This window comes from Colobus angolensis, unplaced genomic scaffold, assembly GCF_000951035.1.
Source record: "Colobus angolensis palliatus isolate OR3802 unplaced genomic scaffold, Cang.pa_1.0 Scaffold152, whole genome shotgun sequence".
Lineage (NCBI taxonomy): Eukaryota > Metazoa > Chordata > Mammalia > Primates > Cercopithecidae > Colobus > Colobus angolensis.
Window position 1 is genome coordinate 3,862,414 of NW_012114622.1, and position 11,962 is coordinate 3,874,375.

Here is an 11,962-nt window from a genome sequence, read left to right on the forward strand (position 1 = left end):
AAGGTGATTACACATTGAGTCACAATGTAGAAAACTGATGTCTTATCTGGACTGGATTTTGGTAGAGGTTTTCTACCTCCATGATGGTTTGCCCTGCTTATAGCTTAACATTCTTGTGCAAAATTCAGGACACTGCCTTAGTTTTTGCTGACATCTGGTATCTTCATGAAGAAAACTGCCCTCAGCTATTAATACCTTCCCTTAATCTCTTAACTTATAAATTTAACTGTGAACATGTAATTACATAATAGCCTGCTGAAGTGGATGTTTTTCAAAATCAAATGGTTTCTCTATCATTCTTAGGTCTTGCCCAGCAGCAGTCAACCATATTGGGTGTTAATTTTCAAGAATGTGAGTGAGGATACAGAAATATACACAGGCAATTCTGAGTCTCTCTTCACTTATTTTTATAAAGTGGAGGTACTTGAGAAGTAATGCTCTTATCTAATTTTTTAAAATCACGAAACACTACTGAACACTTAGTTCAAAAGGTAATAGACTTCAGCAAAGTGTATGTCCCAATGTGTATAGTTGTGAGGATTTACTAATCTTGTCAAGATAATTTAACTTTTAGAAAAATACAGGAAATTTACTAGATAAAGCAGATTGTTAATTGGGATAGCAATAAAACACCTTCAAATACACAGGGTATTTAAATTTGGAAGTATTACAGTTCTGTGAAATGCCACAACTAAAATGTGATTTTTTTCTCCTTGAAACTACAAGGGAATGATTTCTTGGTTAAACATCCAATGATTAGAAACTGCATTTCATGTCATTACAAGCAAACAAATGTTTTATATTTTAAAGAGTTGCTGACCAGGTACAGTGGCTCACACCTGTAATCCCAGCACTTTGGGAGGCTGAGGCGGGCAGATATGAGGTCAGGGGTTAGAGACCAGCCTGGTCAACATAGTAAAACCCCATCTGTACTAAAAATACAAAAATTAGCTGGGCATGGTGGCGCACACCTGTAGTCCCGGCTACTCAGGAGGCTGAGGCATGAGAATAGCTTGAACCCGGGAGGCAGAGGTTGGGTGAGCCAAGATCGCGCCACCGCACTCCATCCTGGACATAGAGCAAGACTCCGTCTGAAAAACAAAGTCACCATAATCTACCTATCCTGTGGTTTTGAAATAACAGACTTATTAAAACTAATGTTTGCAAACATGGCTAAACTTAACAGATTGGCTAAATTTCCCTTTGTTAACAAGCAGTCAGTTATGCTGAAGAATTTGAAAATTGCAAATTAAATTGCTTTTTGTTATATTCTGGCACCCCAAATTTATTATTTGGGCTTGAAGGTAGTGTAATAGTTATATTGAAAATTAAACTGGTTATTTTGTCACATAAAGTAACCAATAGTAGCAGTACTGGTACCATGTAAATGGAGACTACAAGATTCTGGATGAAATACAAATTGAATTTTGACATTAAGAGAGGTATTTGGGATTGCTTAGTGAATTGTGGTATATTGAGGTTTTTTAGAAATGCCAGCAAGCATCTAGCCATTTATGACTTACTGAATGAGACTATGCAAAGAAAATTTCTGCATAAAATACGGGCCCTACAGTTTGGTGTATGAAAATAAATTTATTATTCCAGAATAGCTCATGACATCTCTAAATTGGACGATAGACTTTCCTATAGAAAATGTTGAAACACTTTCTAATTTTTTTAGTAAAAGTTTCCAACTCATCCCCAAAAACTATTATTGAAAAAACATGCTAATTTTCTTCCTTGTATCTTTTTATGTCAAAGAACTACACATAGATTTTAGGGTCAGCGCTCAACTACAAATTCTTGGCAAACCAAGCCTCATACTGTGTGACATACCAACGACCCATGTTGAGAGGCTCCTTACACTTCTTGATTGATGATGGATGGATGGATGGATGGATGGATGGATGGATGGATGGATGGATGGATCAATTGACAGGCAGGCAGGCAGACACATCCAGTTGGTTCCCTTTCTCTGGAAAACCCTGACTAATACAGTAACCTAATTTATTTCTATTTCAACTTGCTTCTCAGGTCCTGGCTCTAAAAATCAAAGAAATTATAAACTATTAGATTGTTTGCTCTATCTGGCCTTAGATGAGTCAATACAATATATAGTCAGTCATTTTTTACTCCTTTCTCTTGTTCATATTATCAAATCCATTTGGTCACTGCTTGGAAAATTCTTGAATCTGCTTTGAGTTTTTGTTTTTATTTTTGTTTCCACATCAGTTAAAGTTTGGTAGTGTTTTGCATGCCCAGTATCACTTTCCCTTCTGGAATTAGCACTCTGCCGTTTGCCTTTGAGAAACCACCCTTGTACTCAGCCTATGTGGTTCAGATACAGTTGGCTTTACTTTGTGGTTGTAGGGTGGGTTTATCACAAGTCCTGGCCTTTGAGAATGTAGCATCTCACTAGCCTTAATAAATGTTAGACGTATGACTAGCCAGGTCAATCAAAGCCAATCAACTTCAGCCTTACTGAGACTAGAGAAAAAGTGATGCTTTTTTTCAATGAGGGTTGCTACGTTTACAGGTTTAAGACCAGGCCTACTGGTGGCTAATCTTGGGACTAAATGAGAATCTGCCTTAGAATGAAAACAACATAGATGAAAGTGGAAGCCAGAGACCAAGACAGATAGAATTTGGGTATCTCGATCCAGTTATGTCTGAAGTCAAACCTGGACTTTTCAGTTAGTGAGTCAATCATTTTCTCTTTTTGAACACAATTGACCGATAAGTAATACAAGGTAGTGACTAGATGGAAAGTTAGCTCTACTCATTTGAGGATAAAATGTCAAGGGTAGAATGGCCTGTTTGAAACTCATACCCTTGGGAACTTACATCTTTTTCTTTTTTTTTTTTTTTTGAGACGGAGTCTCACTCTGTCGCCCAGGCTGGAGTGCAGTGGCGCGATCTTGGCTCACTGCAAGCTCTGCCTTCCGGGTTCACGCCATTCTCCTGCCTCAGCCTCATGAGTAGCTGGGACTACGGGCCCCCGCCACCACGCGCAGCTAATTTTTTTTTTTCTTTTTTGTATTTTTTAGTAGAGATGGGGTTTCACCGTATTAGCCAGGATGATCTTGATCTCCTGACCTTGTGATCCACCCACCTCGGCCTCCCAAAGTGCTGAGATTACAGGAGTGAGCCGCCGCACCCAGCCGGGAGCTTTTACATCTTTTAAGGAGAGCAAACAGCTGTTGCTTACCCCCACATCTTCATTTCTGCCCTGCAGAATCTTCTCATACCATTCTCATGGACCTTAACCTCCGTTAGACAAACGTAGCATGGCCTATAGTAATTTACCATGAGGGTCTGACATTCTGTAATAACAATAAGGCATTTGTAATTAAGTTACCAATTTGGGGTATTTATATTGGTGTTACTTGCTTTTAAAGTGCTTAGCATGTTTGAAAATTGTGTCTTGGACTTCCCACCCTCCAGAACTGCAAGAATTAAATTTCTGTTGTTTATAAACTACACAGAGAATACTTGAATAATTTTCTCTCTCATCCTATCTTTCTTAACTAGAACAATCCCAGGTTAAATGAATAGAAATTTTTAATAGCTGTATCTGAATTAAATAACTTGTCAGGCAGTTAAAGGCATATCATTGACTTAAATTTGTGGTTTATAACACAGTGCTAGCAAAATGAAGTTTAAGCATCAACAGCTCCTGTTCTTCTTCCCTTTCACCCTTACAGGACTCTCAGTTCTGTGGTGTGAAAGAGGGGAATGTGAAACTGGTTCCTGCCAAACAAAAGGGAACTCAGCACACACCTCAACATTTTTTATATGTCATTTCCAGAAATAATGATGCCAAAAAAATCAAATGCATAGTGACTTTCTGATACTTGACAGTATATTTTATAAAGCTGGATATTCTTAATCATTTGTGATACAGGGATATTTAAATGTCTTCATCTTTTTTGATATTTTAGTATATTGACATTTTTAAACTTTTTTTTCAGTTTTGAAATTACATAAAACAAAATATAGAGTATATTTGGTTTGGATTTCGTAGGTTCACTTATTTCTGAGGTTCCTGCTTCAGAACATCTTTACGGTGATATCATTGACTTTCTTGAAAAAAATATACAGTTCTAAAATTGGATAAATTTAGATAAATAATTTTTATCATTTCACATGAGGAAACTAAGGGCTAAAGATAACTTGCCTTAGATAACTTGCCTAAGGTCACATAGCTTATCAATGGAAGAAAAGGGAATCAAAATAGATTGTTTGATGCCAAAGTGCCAATGCTGGTAGATATTTTTCTATTCTTCTTTCACCATTCATCTTATGCATGTGAAATTCTTTCTGTTCAGGATTCATTGAAGCTGTGTGATGCTGATGACTTAGGTATTATTGCAGGTTGGTTACTTAAGGTTTGTCCTGGAAGTAAAGATTTTGCCCACTTCCATCCCCACCACTCAGTCAGCTCCATAAACATGGGTGGAATATGTTGCTCAGCCAATTCTAACATGTCTTTCTGTTCTCATTCTGAGAAGTCACAGTGAAGAAGAAGGTGTACACTTAGTGACAACAACAGCTATTTATTGTGATTGGATACATAATCGAATTGTACTTTTGTTCTAACTTTTAAAAAGCCTTTGTATCAGTTCCACCATAAAGACACACCACATGCATGTGTATGTTCATTGCAGTGCTACTCACATTAGCAAAGACATGGAATAAATCTAGATGTCCATCAACAGTGTACTGGATAAAGAAGATGTGGGACATACACACCATGGAATACTCTGCAGCCATAAAAACAACAAAATCATGCCCTTTGCAGCAACATGGATACAGCTGGTGGCCATTATCCTAACTGAATTAACAGAGGAACAGAAAAGCAAATACCACATGTTCTAACTTATAAATGGGAGCTAGACATTGAGTACACGTGGACACAAAGAGGGGAACAATAGACACCAGAACCTACTTGGGGTGGAGGGTGGGAGAAGGATGAGGATCATAAAACTACCTATCAGGTACTGTTATAGGTTAACTACCTGGGTGGCAAAAAATTTGTACACCAAACCCCAGCAACATACAGTTTACCCATATAACAAACCTGCATATGTATCCTGTGAACCTAAAATAAAAGTTGGAAGGAAAAAATTTAAAAAAAAAATGTCTTTTGTATCCATCTTCAATGAATGATACCCATGTGTCCAGAAGAGGGCGATATTTTACTACAAACTTCCAGTGAAGTCCTCAACCACTTTGAAAATGAGTATCATAAGGTACAGTTGGAGGAGTGCCATTTGTTCAAGTGCTTTGGGGGTAAAATGTTTCTTCTAAATAATACGGGAAGAAGAGCAAAATTTCCTCCTTACCCACATCATTCTTATATAGATTGTTCTTTCAATTGGAAATCAAATATTCTACTAAAATACAGTTAAAATGGAATATTCCAAAACTAGTCCATACTTCAATTATAAGTACTTGTAACCCAGAGGAAAGAACATGGGCCCAGGTGTCAGGTGAACCTGAGTCTGAATGCTGTCTCCACTACTTGCTGGCTTTGGGACTTCAGACAAGTTACTTGCTTTCCAGAGGCCTCCATTCCCTTGCATATAAAATGTGGAGAGCAATACCTACATTATAGAGATGTATAAACATTAAATGTGTCAGGTTAAGAGTCCAATGCAGGCCAGGAGTGGTGGCTCACACCTGTAATTCCAGCACTTTGGGAGGCCAAGGAAGGTGGATCACCTGAGGTAAGGAATTTGAGACCAGCCTGGTCAACATGGCAAAACCCCGTCTCTACTAAAAATACAAAAATTAGCCAGGTGTTCTGATGGGTGCCTGTAATCCCAGCTACTCGGGAGGCTGAGGCACAAAAATCACTTCGGGAGGCGGAGGTTGCAGTGAGTAGAGAGTCCGCCACTGCTGCCCTCCAGCCTGGGTGAGAGAACAAGACTGTCTCAAAAACAAACAAACAAAAAAGAGCCCAAGGGAGAGACTCAATAGATGGCAATTTCTTGTTCAGTAGAAATAGAATTGCCAGATAAAATACAGGACATCCAGTTACATTTGCATTTTAGATAAGGAACAAATAATGTTTTAGTAATACTTGGAACATACCTATGGCTATTTCATGATATATACTTAAAGGTATTTGTTCACCTGAAATCCAGTATTAATTGTGTGTCCTGTGTTTTTATTTGCTAAATTTAACAATGTTAAACAGAAAACTCTTTGGCACAGAGGGGAAAACTAAAATAAAAATGGCTAGAGACTTTTAAAAACTTAGAATTTATTAGTAAAGGGCTTGACATTTCTAGTAGCTAGGAAAATTAATATATTCAATATTCTAAATTTTTGAATAAGAAGCCAATCTAAGCAAAGTTATTTAAAATTTTTCTTTAAGTAGAGCCTCAGTCATTTCCATTCCTTATTGCATTAAACACAGTGCTTTGTACATAATACACATTCAATAAATTTTGTTGAGTAAAATATTGTAAAATATCGAGAAAAATAAAGTCATACTTTTAGAAAAACAAAAGCATAAAACAGGAGGTGAAACTGGCAGTGCAGTCTAATTTATGTGTTTCTACTTTCTCCCCTCCCCCTTGCCCCAATAAAAGAAGGTATGCCCCTCCTTTATTTTTTGTTTTTTTTTTTTTTTTTTTTTGACGGAATTTCACTCTTGTTGCCCAGGCTGGAGTGCAATGGCACGATCTTGGCTCACTGCAGCCTCCACCTCCCAGGTTCAAGCGATTATCCTGCCTCAGTCTCTCAAGTAGCTGGGATTACTTTCGTAGAGATGGGGTTTCACCATGTTGGCCAGACTGGACTCGAACTCCTGACCTCAGGTGATCTGCAGGCCTTGGGCTCCCAAAATGCTGGGATTACAGGCTTGAGCCACCTCCTTTCTTTCTCAGTAAGGAAAATGAGTTTAACCAAGTAAGAATAAGGTTGGGAATGAAAGAAGGGAAGAAGAAATAAAAGGAAGTGTTTTGCTGTTTTTTATTTCCTGTTCATTGGGTTGGAAGTGTGCCACAGAAGGAGGGCCACACCTTGGGGTCTCAGGAAGCACAGTATCCATAGCTCAGGCCCCACCAGGTGACAACTTTAGGGGCTAAAGCAGGTGTTGTCCTGTGTGGCAGCCGGCAGTGAGCTCGCAGAACAACACAGCTGTCTCTACTCTGCTCATCCCTGCCTTCTGTGGGAAATCCTCACTAGGCTGAGCCCAGGACAGCACCAAGGGGAGGAAATAGCTGCAAGTCCTCTCACCTGGCTGGAGTTGGCTTTGGTCTGGACACTCATACCCCAGGTCCTGCTGGGTCAGCTCCCAACAAATGCAGTGTATCAGTTCCATTGACCTAGTCACGCCATGGAGGTCATTGTGACCGAACAACCAGAAAATGTAAATGATGACACTTCTTGTGGAAAAGAAATCACCTTTAAATGACAAACACACCTGCCATTGGTGTCAAAAGTAGCGATTTTGTACAATGATGTTCATCACATTTATAACAGCAGAATTTGGAAACTGCTTAATTTTTTAACATGAGAAAAACAATTGAATAACTAATGGTATATCATTATATGTATTTTATATTATATTATGTATCAATATAATATAACCAAATACGTTTTTTGGTGAATTTTTAAAGTAATGGGGCAACATTCATAGCAATGCTAATTATTTTTAAGGCAGATTATAAAATAAGATAAAGAGAACACTTCCAAATTTGTTAAAAAGCAGGAAAATACCCAAAGTGAGAGAGATTCTGAAATAATAATAGAAGTTATCTTTGACTTCATATGATTTTTCATTTTCTCCATCAAATGTTGTGTAATTTTCAAATTTCCTATACTGAACATTATTAGTCTTATAATCATGAAAATATATACAACATTATTAAAAGGTAGTGGAAGTTGTTCGTGCTAATGATTTGTATCTCTTTCTTCTCATATAGCAGATAAGCCATGACTTTTGTGGTTAAATGTTGCAGGACCTTGGATGAGTATCTTAATTCTTACCCTCACTTACTGCATCCTTAAAATGGGAATAATTTAGGGGTTGAGAGGAGCTTCACGCAGTTGATGTGATGATTAAGCGAGGTGATACATGAAGCCAGTGCTTCATGCAGAGGAAGCATTCAATAAACGGTAAATATCATTAAAGAGCAGAATATATATGTGGTTACCTAATTCTAGCCCTCACTTCCTCAAGATTTTTCCCCCATTCCTTCCCCTCTTCTTTGCTTCCTTGCTTCCTTCCCCCTTTGCTTTCTTCCTTTAGGTCAGAAATAATTGACATTGGCAATTTCATAAGATTTGACTTTGCTTCCTATTTCACCTCCCATCTCAAAATTTGGGGGCAAAGAAATGTAAAAGGAAGTGCTTTGCTGTTTTTTATTTCCTGTTCAGTGGGTTGGAAGTGTGCCACAGAAGGAGGGCCTCACCTTGGGGTCTAAGGAAGTGCAGTATCCATAGCTCAGGCCCCACCAGGTGACAATGATAGGTGCTAAGGTAGGTGCTACTGGGAAATGAATTCCAAAGGATAAAAAGACAAAGGAATTAAAAGAGGAAAGCATGATACTCCAGAAGTGGGAGGAAAGGATAGTCCACTTGTCTATCAGAGACAGAGGTTCTCTGTATCTGAGTACCAAGGAAGGATGGGCCCACACAGAGCCCTGGGTTCTGATGCATCACAGAGAAGCCCAAGGAATAGCCCAAGTACCCAGAAGACCTGGGCAGAAGTGGATTGGGTTGTCCAACTCAACCCTCCACCACTGAGACCTGGAGGGCAAGAGGAAAGAAAATGAATTTGAGCCACAGCATCAGGAATTTCTGTTAAATGCTTCATTTGAAACTCTTTAATAGTATTCTTGACAGACAGAAACTCTAGACGGAAGGTAATCTCAGCACAATCCCTTCAGAATAAAACTGAAAATGAAGAGCCTCTTCATTTTGCTGATGATCTATGGCAAGGCCACCTGAACACATTCTGGCCAAGACTTAGTTTACCAAATGCACCTCATGCGGCCTGCTGCCCTGCCTGCTACCACAGCTCCTGCTCACATGGCCCAAAGAGCCAGCTACTATTTATCGTGTCTGCCAGGCCCCATCAAAGGAAACCCCGCCATAATTTTCTGAAAAACAGGGTTTAAAATGGCTCAAAATATAAACAAATGAACCATGAGGTGTTTTAAATCTAGAATGGGGTAAAACATTATTTTGTTTTTATACTAATAAGTATGTGCCAGGTACCAGACTCAGTTGTAATCCTTAAACCAGACTCAGTTGTAATCCTTATGGGTGAGGTGCAACAATTACTCATATATTTTGCAGACAAATGGAAGCACCTCGGGGTAGTTTTGTTTTGTTTACTCCTTTGTCTTCAGTACCTGTGAAACTGGTTGACATTTAGTAGCTGCTCAGGAAGTATCTCTTGAATCAATGAATGAAGTTAAGTAATATAAATAAACCACACCCAGGTTTACGCGTATATGCACGTACCCATATTTATGCAGGAATATGCAGACCACGTCTAGGTTGGCCTAACTCTAAAGCTTGAGTTCTCAATCACTATCTCCAGTAACCTCTTTACCACTGACTATGTGAGTCTAGGAAGGAAGACAAGGCCTTGCTGGTGTAGGAACTTTCCTGAATGACACAGAGATAATATGTCCTTAAAAATAACTGGATGTGGAGTGCTTTCCCCAGGGTCAGTGTTTAGGCATCACTAATAATCCAGTTGTTTTCTGCATTAGGAATGTGTTTACATATCAGCTATGAAAGCTGAAGACTTCTTTATAATACGATTCTCCAGGCTTTCTGTTATACAGAATGATAAATTACAGGCTAGTACTCACCAAGTCTCTAGATACAGGCAAATGTATTTCTAGTATCACTTTAGCAATTGCTTGAGGGTTTTGAAAGTCTCTTGAAAACAGGCAGCTGAAGAAGTTTGCCCTAAGAAATTCTTAAGATTAGGGTTTGAGAAGTTAAATGCAATTTCTATACCTTTTAGGGGCTATCTATTCGAAGATGAACAGATTGAGCTTGCATTTCTCCGTATGATTAACATCAAGCGCCCTGTGTTGGTTGAAAAGGTTCATTAGCAGGAAAAGAACTTAAAAGGCAGGATGGACAACTTCAATTTAGATAATTGTTGGATGTGATGGAGTGCTCTGCAAATGGATCTGCATGGGGCTGGGGCGGGGAGGAGCACCATCCACTAAGCACTGTAAAGGGCTCTCAGAACCCACAGGCAGCAAATGTTTGAGTGGAGGAAGCATGACATATGGGATCAGAGGCTCTGAGTTTCAGTCCCAGCTCCATCACTTACTAGCTAGGTGACTTGAGGCAAAATCACTGTCTCTTTGAGGTTAGTACATCATCTGTAAAAGTGACAAGCATCATGCCTAACTTTCAGGTTGTTCTGGGGATCCAGGGAGATAGTTGAGTGCCTTGCAAATGCTCTGTACAAGGATTGGAATGATTGTCATCATCATCATGGCAATGGTTATTACCAAATGAGGTTTAAGAGGTTTCAAACAGGAGCAAGTACATCAATTCTGGGTTATTTTAGGATCTGAAATTAACGTAAGTTTGAATGCTTCTTTTAGAACAAGTTTACAAAATTATAAATTGCTGCCTTGAAAGGAGCTTCATTGGCTTCCCAGTAAATACTCCTCTGCCTCCACAAAAAGAGGTATAATCATGGTCAATAGCATGCACTCAGGGAGGCACCCTACCCAGGATTCAATCCTAGGTTAGCTGTGTGACCTTTGGCAAGTTACCAAACCTCTCTGTGCTTCTGTTTCTCATTCGGAAAAAGGTTGCCATGAGGATTAAATAACTTAAAATATGTAGCAGGGCTGGCTCAGAGTAAGAAATATATGTGTTTATCATCACCATTTAAAAAAAAGTCTCCTTTCAAGGATCTTTTCATCTGGAAGAATGAAATATAACAAGTGCAACCATGACTTAGGACAGAATGTGGTGAGTGCTATAAAGAAGTACAAGCCATGAGTTCTGGGAATCAAAAAAAAAAAAGAAGTCGCATTTACTTGGGGGGAACCAGGAAATGCTTTGCAAAGGATGAACAGGGAAGTTTTCAAAAAGCAGCTGATTCCAGGGAGAAAAAAATAGCCCAAGCACAGGCTCAAAGGTGAGACTTGGTTTGGCTTATCTGGGGACAACAAAAGTCTATATTTATGGACTTAGAAAGCAGGAGAGGAACCTGGAAAGGCAGATTGGGGCCATAGCGTGAAGGACTGTGGGTGCCTGTTTATGGAGTTGGCAGGCAGCAGAGAGAGGACATTTGGCTTTCGAGCAGGGCAAAGTCAGGATTAGCACATGTGGGCTGGAGGAAAATTAGCCCGGCAGCATCAGCAGGAGGGACGGGTGGGTTCACTGCCACCTACTCATCCTGGCAGAAGGGGACAAAGATGACTGGAGTTCCTCCACATTAACAACCCGAACAATTTGGAACATGCCGCCAACAACATTAGGCAGGGCAATCATTTCTCTGAAGTCTGAAGAAAGAACTGTCGCTTTGTAGCTTTTCCTTTTTTTCCCCTATTCATATTGGTGTCAGAGTTTAATTTCCCATTTCATCTCATCAATATAAAATGTGGGGAGGGTATGCCTCTGAGAATGGAGCTGTCACCCATCCCAGGCCACTGCCTGGCACTGATGGGCTCTGAGCAAAGGGCTGACAAAGGCTTATCTGGAACGGCCTTATCTTTTCTCCCAGTGGAAACTTCTTCCATCTTCTCTCGTTTGGACTAACATTTTGCAAAACTTCTTTTGCTGCCACATTTTGGAGTATACCTCTTTTGAGAAATGAACTGCTTTTGTGCAGGCACCTTGCATTTTAGCTTTCTCCCCAGACAGGTGCGGCTGCTGCATACAGCACACTGCACAACCTAAACAACTGTATGTGGCAGCCAGTGACCTAGTCAGGGCCTTATTGCAGAGGACAACATTT